Raw genomic sequence first — 11094 nt, 5'->3', positions numbered from 1 at the left:
CTACTCCATATTTTCATGAACCATCCTTTGTACCACAACAGAGCAGTATTATTCATCATTTTTTCTGTCAATTGAGGACCCTATTAGCAGGAGCAGCCATCATTTTGCACACAGAAAATTCATATTCTCAAAAACTCATTTTGTGCATTTCTCAAAATCTGTCAAAAAACTTCCAAAGAACTAAACCTTGCCTTGCTTAATACAACATCCATACAACATTGTGGACCTGTTGCAACCATATTTTTCCAACTGGAAGCTCCTTTTCCACTGCTGTTTTAAAGAGACATCATCCATGGCAGAAGTTGTTTGAGGCCATTCCAAGCTGTTGCAGGCTAAAGCATCTTCACCATTCATCATTAGGAGGGTTTTAGAGTAACTGTTTCAAGCCAAACACACGAAAAAGCAACAGAATCACGACTGTTCTCCAAATTTGGCCAGGTATCGAATCTCTCATTTTCCAAAACCATGATATACATTAAATAGATCCCCTTGCCATGAGTATTTTGAGCTTTGAGTCACTTGATTTGGTTGAGTATTTGTGAAGTTATGAGGTTTTAAAGTTTGGCATATGAATGTGTCTTTGCTTGGTTCTCTCTTGTTAGCATAAATTAATGAAAATGGATGTTGTCATGTTGATGTACTCAGTTAGATGAACACGATGATACCTTGTTTGTGGATTTTGGTTACACTTCGTTCTTGCTGGAAAAATCTGGAAAAATAATGAAGAACATGGCCAAAACCCTAATTTTTCCATACCAAGATCGTGTTTGATCTTCCCAACCGTGCCCTGCATGTTTTTTCCACGTTTCTGGGCCATACAGCCAATAGCAGCTTGCCACGCCTGTAACCTTAAGCATCGCGTTTCATTAAAAGGTCCGGGAAATTACAAGTTTGCCATTCCCGGACCCCATGACCCATTAATCCATGTTGTTTTGCAATTTTTTTATTTCATTTGATCACCAATCTTGTAAAATCCATAACTTGTTCATTTTTAATCCAAATTTAATGAGATTTTTTGTGTTGTGTTCATCACGATCTCTACTTTTTTATCATAATTCTTCCAGAATTTTGTGATCAATGGATTTTAATTGGTATTAGGGTTTGTGACATGTATGCACATTTTGTACACTTTGCCAAAACATTTGTGAAATGGTGATACTTTGTCCAATGGCTCCCAAATTTTTTGTGCTTAAACTAGACACACTCATGGTGATTTTGGTGTAGAGTTTGTGAATTTATCATTGCTGGTTTGTGAGATATGATTTTTTGAATTAGGGTGTGACAATTTGTGTCACACCATTGATGTCCAACTTGATGATTTTTGATACCATGCTTCTTGACCTCCAATTGATCTGATTTTTTGCATGAACCTACTCTTCTATGTCTTGTTTACATGTGAATTTTCTTGGAATTATTTGTGGCATTTCCTAATTGTTTGAGATTTTCTCCCCTGTTTAGTCATATGTTGACTTTTTGTGACACATGTTCCCATTTCATTTGTGAAATTCTCATACTTTATTAGATGGACATGAAATTTTACATGAGATAACTAGACATCCTCATCCTTGCCATGGTTTTGGTCCCATTCATTTATCATACACCATCTCTGACTTATGATTTTTCAAGTTGATGCATGATTGGTTGACTTCATTGAGCATGTTCAAAATTGCTTTGACTTTCTGATTTTCATTGACTGCCTTCCACTTGTCCAAATGAGATGAAATTTGACATGCTTACCATGCTATGTGTTAAGATTGATCATGATTTATTTGATGATTTTTGGAAATGTTTGAGATTGCTTTTGAGTTAAGTCTTGCTGTTGACTTCTATGAGCTTCTGTTTGCAACACTTTGACCTAAATTGTTCATGAAATGATGATGATGATTGATATGAATGTGAACCCAATTGGTTGTGTTTCTTAATTGTTTGAACATGATTTTGGATGCTTGCCCTTTGCTGTTTTGACTTTTTCATTCCTTTTTGACCCTAGGCTTGTCCTAGTGGTCCTGTTACTCATCTTTGAGCTCATGTTTTCAGGTTGACCAACAAATGACCAATGAGACCAATTCTTTTTGATTGAGCTTGCTTAAATATCATTGTATAACTTGTTTGTTTTGTAGGTGGCTTGGCTCACATGCCCTAAGCCTTATGCCTTGCACATCCATTTGCTTCTGATTAACTGTTAATGTCTGTTTCCTTTTGCTTTGAAGTTGCATACTAACATCTGCTTGACTGTTTCAGGTGCTTTTAGTTGCTCAGTTCCTTGTGAACTTTTGCTTTGCTTTGCTTGTATAAGCAATTTGCATTGAGGTATACTTCCTAACTTCATGTAGTCTGGAAGACCTGGCCTGTTACTTGGCCAGGCAACCGTCTGAAGTCCTCCTTAAGAGGCAATGTTTGTTACTGTTTAATTTTGTCCTTGTACATAGTCAAAGACCTCCTAAGTGAAGAGGCAATTGGCAGAACCCAAGGGATAAGCAACCTATCCCCTGCTATTCTGTGTGTCATCTGCTTTGCTCACGCCACCGTGTTGATGCATTGCAGATACAAACCCAAGATCTTGTATAATTGTACAGTTGAGTCAGTTTCAAATGTGTAGAAGGGTTCCCACTTTCTGAACCCACACATTCTTGTCTTAAGCTCTCCCAGGCCAGGGATAAGAGCTGTGAAGTCTTATCTTCACTCACCTTTCATCTGCTTCACCTTAGCCCCTCAATGGCAAGGTTAAGAGCACATTCACCCAGTTCCAGAGGTTTGTTTGTTGAGGTTGATATGACCCCTCGACTAAAACCTAACCCTTGTTTGAGCCACTTGCTTGTGTATAGTGTGTGCTATCTGTGCTTGTATGTTTGTTTGACTTGCTTCCTGTGCAAGTTAGGGTTAGTTTAGACTTGCTTCCTGTGCAAGTTAGGTTTTGCTTGGCTTGCTTCCTGTGCAAGTTAAGTGTGTGTGTGGCTTGCTTCCTGTGCAAGTCATGATTAGGATAGGCTGGCTCCCTGTGCCAGTTAGCTAGAAACCTTAACTTAGGGATGATTTGCATGATAACATCTAGGCTCGAGTCGTAGTCTCCCTAGTGTTGTGTCTCCCTCTGTTATCTGGTTAGGCTAGTCCTTTATCCCTCTGTAGGGGAACTACGTCGCCCTGATCCTCATACCAGATGAGGTACGTAGGCAGGAGATGAGCAGATCTCTCCAGGCGCCTGTGTCTTTGTTTTTTTTTGTTGTGTGCTTGGAAGCTGATGTAAGTCCATCGAATGGCATTCGGGTTCCAGTGTGGGTGTTTTTGGTTCGGATGCTGATGTAAGTCCAGTGATTGGCATTCAGGCTCCACGTTTGCCTTTGCCTGTGTTTGTTTGTGTGCGTGTCAGCCGAGCTACGAATGCTCTGATTCTTCTCTCGTCGAGAAGATACGTATGCATAGGATGCGATATCCTAGCGAGCATGTGTCGTTTCCCCGGTCCGAACTACTTCGACTCTGATGTCTATGCCTGATAGACTAAGTAGGCCCAGGATGCGACATCCTGCCGAGTCAGTTTCAGTCAGTTCCTTTTGTCTCTTTCAGCCAGTGTGTGTGTGTGTTTTGAGCAGTGTTTTAGCAACCATTTTCCTTCCTTTTGTGCGTGGATCCCGTAGAGTACTACGGATGCGTAGGGGTGCTAATACCTTCCCTTCGCATAACCGACTCCCGAACCCATTCTCTTTGGTCGCGAGACCATGTTCTTTCCAGGTTTACTCTGAGCGTTTCCTTTCCCTCTTTTGGGATAAATAACGCACGGTGGCGGCTCTGTTGTTCTTGTTTTCCCGCCGGTTTTTCGCGTGATGCGACAGCTGGCGACTCTGCTGGGGAATAGAGAAGTTGACCTATGCTGGTCCATCTTCCCTAAGCGAGTCTCTCCTAGCGCTCTCTAGGTTAGGGTTTGGTTGCTTTGTGCTGTGTTTATTTATTGCATTCATTATTTACTGTTTGCATTCATTGTCTATTGTTTGCATTTATGTTTGTAATTATGTTTGCATTCATATTCATCTGTTCATCTGGCTGGTTGTCTGTTTCTCTCTGTTGGGGTGGGAGTTACATGAGGTAAAAGGCCCAATACCCAGGCCATGAGTGAAATCTAGGATACTTAGGAATAGAGTGATTCATGGGAAGCGGGTGGTATTGCGCCACTTAGCGGAACATTGATATCACGAGCAGTTCAGACCCTGGTGGGACATTATCGTTACATACTTCGGGTGTGTATATGATGATGTTCTGCGAAAGGTTATTTATGCTGCGTTTCTCTCGACCTTACCCTGGCCTAGATGACACCCGTGAGTGGGGAGGGAATGATCATTATTACAGGTACAGTTGGTGACTTGTTGGTGACTTGTTGGTGACTTGTGATCCTGTTGGTGACTATTGGTTCAGAAGTTTGGGGTCTCAGATGACTTTGGGTTTCAGATGAATTTGTGGTTCCGAGTTCAAGCCGAAGTTTTGATCCTGTGTTCTGAGAGACCCAGCCAACCAGTCGAGTCTGCATCATTTGCATCATAGCATATTTATTTTTCAAAAGAAACGCAATAAAAAAGGATACAAAAAAAAAGAGGGGAAGAAAAAAAAAACTAATCCCTGCATGCATATCATTTCTCAGGTACATTCCAGAGCTTGTTCACTGATAGAGATGGCAACAGTCCCAGAGTTGAAGCGGAAGACTTGTTCCTACGGCTTTCACCGTGAACCTTTGACGCCTCTGATTGAGTTGAGCAACCTTATGACCAGTGGTGACCAGAAGGGGTTTGTTGACCAGTATGGAGATATTCTGACACTGTTGAAGATGGTAGTCGATCCGGTGCCGTTGCAGACTCTTCTACAGTTCTACGACCCAGAGCTTCATTGTTTCACCTTTCAAGATTATCAGTTGGCGCCTACTCTTGAGGAGTACTCCATTCTGCTGAGTGTCCCGGTCCGGTATCAGGTTCCTTTCTTGGATGTGCCCAAGGAGGTTGATTTCAGAGTTGTTGCCAGAGCTCTCCATTTGGGTATCAAGGAAGTCAGTGATAGTTGGAAGTCCAGTGGGGATGTTGTAGGATTGCCTTTGAAGTTTCTGTTGAGGGTAGCTAGAGAAGAAGCAGAGAAGGGAAGTTGGGAAGCCTTTCATGCTCAGTTGGCCGTCATGATCTATGGGATCGTCCTGTTTCCGAGTATGCCAATTTTGTTGACTATGCTGCAGTCAGTATTTTCATTGGAGGAAATCCAGTTCCTACTCTGTTGGCTGACACTTACTATGCTATTCACAGTAGGCATGGTAAGGGTGGGGCTATCAGGTGTTGTCTCCCGCTTTTGCTCAGATGGTTCTTGTCTCTCCTGCCAGTCAGTGGACCTTTTGTGGATGCTCAGAGCACGCATAAGTGGACTCAGAGGGTTATGTCTCTTACCTCCTATGATATCAGATGGCAATCTTACCGGATGGATGTGCGTAACGTCATTATGAGCTGTGGAGGATTCCGTAATGTGCCACTCGTAGGGACTAGGGGTTGCATCAATTACAACCCGGTTCTTTCTCTCCGCCAGTTGGGGTTTGTGATGAAGGGAAGACCACTTGAGGCTGAGGTAGCTGAAAGTGTGTATTTTGAGAAGCAGAGTGACCCGGCTAGATTGGAGCAGATAGGGAGAGCTTGGAAGTCTATTGGTGTGAAGGATGGATCTGTCTTAGGGAAGAAGTTTGCCGTTGCTATGCCTGATTACACTGATTGGGTCAAGGAGAGAGTAGAAACTTTGTTGTTACCCTACGATAGGATGGAGCCGTTGCAGGAGCAACCACCTTTGATCCTTGCTGAGAGTGTGCCTGCGGAGCACTACAAGCAAGCCCTGATGGAGAATCGCCGTTTGAGAGAGAAGGAGCAAGATACCCAGATGGAGCTGTACAAAGCCAAAGCTGATAGGTTGAACTTGGCTCATCAACTCAGAGGAGTGCGAGAAGAAGATGCTAGCAGACTGAGAAGCAAGAAGAGATCCTACGAGGAGATGGAGAGCATGTTAGATGCAGAACACCGGGAGTGCTTGAGGCTGCAGAGGGTTGAGGCCAGCTATCAGAAGAAGATCAGAGACTTGGAGAAGCAACTCAGAGATAAAGACATCCAGTTGAAGAAGGAAGTAGACTTGAGACAGGCATCAGAGAACCACCTTGGAGGAGAAGTGGTAGAGCTTAGACGACAACTGAAGGAGAAGATCACTCTTTTGCCAGAATGTTCAGAATGTGACCTGTTGATAGACCAGTGTCAGTACTTGAAGACTCTCATTCCGGGAGGCCGTTTGTCTTAGCTTGTATCTTTGATATGTATGTTGAGAATCACCTCCAGGCTTGTTGGATGGGATTCATTGTTGTACTCCGATTGTTTGGATTTTCTTTGTCGACTTTGTTGTATGATCCTGTTACTCATATAGATGAGGTTGTTGGTTTCACCTTGTACTCATCACTCTTGTGTATGTTGTTTCTGTGCTTCTATGTTGTTCTTGCTGCAGGTTGCCATCTTTTGAGGATGACTCAGGCTCTTTGAATGCCTGAGGAATGAACATATCATGTGCATCATACGCATCATTAGCACCATACTCATATCATTTTGCATAACAGGTGTTCTTGGTCGTGACTTCTCACTCTTGGTTCCTGTTCAGGCAGGATAGCTGATCAACGTCCGCACCGCTACTCAACAAGACTGAATCAACAGAGAGGTATGGATCAAGTTCAAGCTGAGTTGGCTGAGATGAAGGCTAACATGGCCCAGTTTATGAATATGATGCAAGGGGTTGCACAAGGTCAAGAAGAACTTCGAGCCATGGTTCAGAGACAAGAGGCTGCAATTCCACCGGTCAACCATGCTCCGCCAGAGGGAGGCCCGGTCAATGATAATAATGTTGCTGCTGCTGTACCCATCAACAACTATGCTGTAGGTGATGAGTTGGGGGGTATTCGAATCAACGGTCAACCTATTGCTCCAGATGCCGCTAATGCCAGAGCAGTCCGTGCCCCGGCCCGTAATCCTGTTCCGATTGTTGACAGACAAGAGGATATGTTTTCTCTGCTCAGTGAAGACGAAGACGTTCTGGGAAGGGTTAATGAGAGGGATCGTAAAGTTGATGCCCTTGCTGAGAAAATTAGAGCTATGGAATGTCAGAATTCTCTCGGTTTTGATGTTACCAATATGGGGTTGGTGGAAGGTTTGAGAATCCCTTACAAGTTCAAAGCACCGTCCTTCGATAAATACAACGGTACTTCTTGCCCTCGCACCCATGTGCAGGCTTATTATCGAAAAATCTCTGCGTATACCGATGATGAAAAGATGTGGATGTATTTCTTCCAAGATAGTCTATCTGGGGCTTCTTTGGACTGGTACATGGAATTAAAGAGAGATTCTATCCGCTGCTGGAGGGATCTGGGTGAGGCCTTTTTGAGGCAATACAAACACAACATGGACATGGCACCGAGCCGGACTCAGCTGCAGAGTCTTTGTCAGAAATCCAATGAGAGCTTCAAGGAGTACGCCCAGAGGTGGCGTGAACTGGCTGCTAGAGTTCAACCCCCTATGCTGGAGAGGGAGTTGACAGATATGTTTATCGGTACTCTTCAGGGTGTGTTTATGGACCGGATGGGGAGCTGCCCATTCGGTAGTTTTTCTGATGTTGTCATTTGTGGAGAGAGGACTGAGAGCTTGATTAAAACTGGGAAGATCCAAGATGCTGGTTCCTCTTCTTCTAAGAAGCCGTTTGCTGGGGCACCTCGTCGAAGAGAGGGTGAAACTAATGCTGTTCAACACCGCAGAGATCAGAACAGAATTGAATACCGTCAAGCTGCTGCAGTAACCATTCCGGCACCTCAACCTCGTCAACAACAACAACAAAGAGTTCAACAACCGCAACAACAACAACAACAACAGCAACGTCCGTATCAGCCCAGACAAAGGATGCCTGATCGACGTTTTGATTCGCTACCCATGTCGTACGCCGAACTGCTGCCCGAACTACTCAGGTTGGGGATGGTTGAGTTGCGTACAATGGCTCCGCCTACAGTATTGCCTCCTGGGTACGACGCCAACGTCCGTTGTGACTTTCACTCTGGGGCACCAGGGCATCATACTGAGAAGTGTCGGGCTCTCCAGCACAAGGTCCAAGATTTGATCGATGCCAAGGCAATCAACTTCGCTCCAGTGCCTAACGTCGTAAACAACCCTATGCCTCAGCATGGTGGGCATAGAGTGAACAATATTGAGGGGAAAGAAGCTGAAGATCTGGTTGTTAATGTTGATGATGTTCAGACTTCTCTGCTAGTTGTGAAGGGCCGTCTGCTGAATGGGGGTGTCTACTCGGGCTGTGATGAGGATTGTTTGGGCTGTGCAGAATCTGAGAATGGTTGCGACCAGTTAAGGGCCGGTATCCAGGGTATGATGGATGAGGGTTGTTTGCAATTCAGTAGGGCTGTAAAAGATCGTGGAACAGTGTCAACTATCACCATTTACTTTAAACCGTCTGAAGGACGTGGACAAAGGGTCGTTAGTGCACCTGCAACAAATGGTACCCCAGTTACCATTTCCGTGCCTGTAACCATCAGTGCTCCAACTACTATCGTTGCGTCTGGAAGAAGGGCTGTTGAGAATAGTAGAGCCGTGCCGTGGAAGTATGATAATGCTCACCGCAGTTACAGAAGGGCTGAAAGTCAGACGAGACCAGTGAATCAAACTCCAGTGACAATTGGTTTACCGAATAGAGTTCCTGCAACTGTTGGTCCGGCTGTGGATAATGTAGGGGGTCCAGGAGGTTTTACCAGAAGCGGTCGTCTGTTCGCACCGCAGCCTTTGAGGGACAATAATGCTGAGGCTCTCGCCAAAGCAAAGGGTAAGCAAGCTGTGGTTGAGGAAGAGCCTGTCCAGAAGGAAGCGCCCGAGGGGTCATTTGAGAAGGACGTGGAGGAGTTTATGAAAATAATCAAGAAGAGTGACTACAAGATTGTAGATCAGTTGAATCAAACTCCGTCCAAGATTTCTATACTTTCACTGTTGTTGTGCTCTGAGGCACACCGTAATGCCTTGCTGAAGATGTTGAATCTGGCTTACGTGCCTCAGGAGATTTCTGTCAATCAACTGGAGGGTGTGATGGCCAATGTGAGCACCAGGCATGGTGTAGGATTCACCAACCTGGACTTACCGCCTGAAGGGCGAAACCATAACAAAGCCTTGCACATCACCATGGAGTGCAAGGGGGCAGTGTTGTCTCACGTATTGGTAGACACCGGGTCGTCGCTGAATGTGTTGCCTAAGCAGATTCTGAAGAAGATTGATGTGGAAGGGTTTGTGCTTACTCCCAGTGACCTGATCGTTCGTGCTTTCGACGGATCCAAACGTTCTGTGTGTGGGGAAGTTACCTTGCCTGTGAAGATAGGTCCTGAGGTATTCGATATCATCTTCTATGTTATGGACATCCAGCCCGCCTATAGTTGTTTATTGGGGCGTCCATGGATTCATGCAGCAGGGGCAGTCTCGTCGACTCTCCATCAAAAGCTCAAGTATGTCTGGAACGGTCAGATTGTGACTGTGTGCGGTGAAGAAGAGATTCTGGTGAGTCATCTATCCTCGTTCAAATATGTTGAGGTGGATGGCGAGATCCACGAAACCTTATGTCAGGCGTTTGAGACTGTGGCTCTTGAGAAAGTGGCGTACGCTGAGCAGAGGAAGCCAGGTGCTTCAATTACTTCTTACAAGCAGGCTAAGGAGGTTGTTGATTCTGGCAAAGCTGAAGGCTGGGGCAAGATGGTGGACTTGCCTGTCAAAGAAGACAAATTTGGCGTTGGTTATGAGCCTCTCCAAGCAGAGCAGAATGGTCAAGCGGGTCCGAGTACCTTTACCAGCGCTGGGCTGATGAATCATGGCGACGTCTCTGCAACCGGTAGTGAAGACTGTGACAGTGATTGTGATTTGGACAACTGGGTTCGCCCGTGTGCACCAGGGGGGTCTATCAACAACTGGACGGCTGAAGAAGTGGTTCAAGTTACTCTTCTGACAGAGTAATTTTCTGTTGTTTTGTCATTTTGCATGAAAATCCTACGATCTGCCCAAGGCGTAGTGATTCATTGTAGGGCCTCATCATGTTTTAATGATTATCATTAATGAAGGACATTTTTTGAAATCAAACTTTGTGATCCCTGTCTTTCTATTTTTTGTTTTCATCCTTTTTCAAAAACAATAAAAATGGCAATGTTTTTGTTTTTTGTGACTTTATTGAACTCTTTTTCTAAAACAAAGCATTAAACATGCAGAAGCGATCTTATGGCATTCACTATGAACAGTTCTGTTATGGCTCAGTATGATTTCGACAATCCCATCTACCAAGCTGAAGAGGAGAGTGAGGAAGACTGTGAACTTCCTGCAGAATTGGTCAGATTGCTGAAGCAGGAGGAAAGGGTCATCCAACCTCATCAGGAGGAGTTGGAGGTTGTTAATTTGGGTACTGAGGACGCCAAAAGAGAAATCAAGATTGGGGCTGCTTTAGAGGACTCTGTCAAGAGGAGGCTGATTGAGATGCTGAGAGAATATGTGGAGATATTCGCCTGGTCATATCAAGATATGCCTGGTTTAGATACAGACATTGTGGTGCATCGATTACCTCTTAGAGAAGGATGTCCTTCGGTCAAGCAGAAGCTTCGTAGAACGAGTCCTGACATGGCAACTAAGATCAAGGAAGAGGTTCAGAAGCAGTGGGATGCAGGTTTTTTGGCTGTTACAAGTTATCCCCCATGGGTGGCCAACATCGTTCCTGTGCCGAAGAAGGATGGTAAAGTCAGAATGTGTGTCGATTACCGGGATTTGAATAGAGCGAGTCCGAAAGATGATTTCCCATTACCTCACATTGATGTATTGGTTGATAATACGGCTCAATCCTCGGTATTCTCTTTCATGGATGGTTTCTCTGGATATAATCAGATCAAGATGGCGCCAGAGGACATGGAAAAGACGACATTCATTACACCTTGGGGCACGTTCTGCTATAAGGTGATGCCATTTGGGCTAAAGAATGCTGGTGCTACCTATCAGAGGGCAATGACGACTCTTTTTCATGACATGATGCACAAAG

Source organism: Lathyrus oleraceus, chromosome 5 (genome assembly GCF_024323335.1).
Source record: "Lathyrus oleraceus cultivar Zhongwan6 chromosome 5, CAAS_Psat_ZW6_1.0, whole genome shotgun sequence".
Taxonomy (NCBI): Eukaryota; Viridiplantae; Streptophyta; class Magnoliopsida; order Fabales; family Fabaceae; genus Lathyrus; species Lathyrus oleraceus.
Note: the sequence above shows the minus strand (reverse complement) of the source record.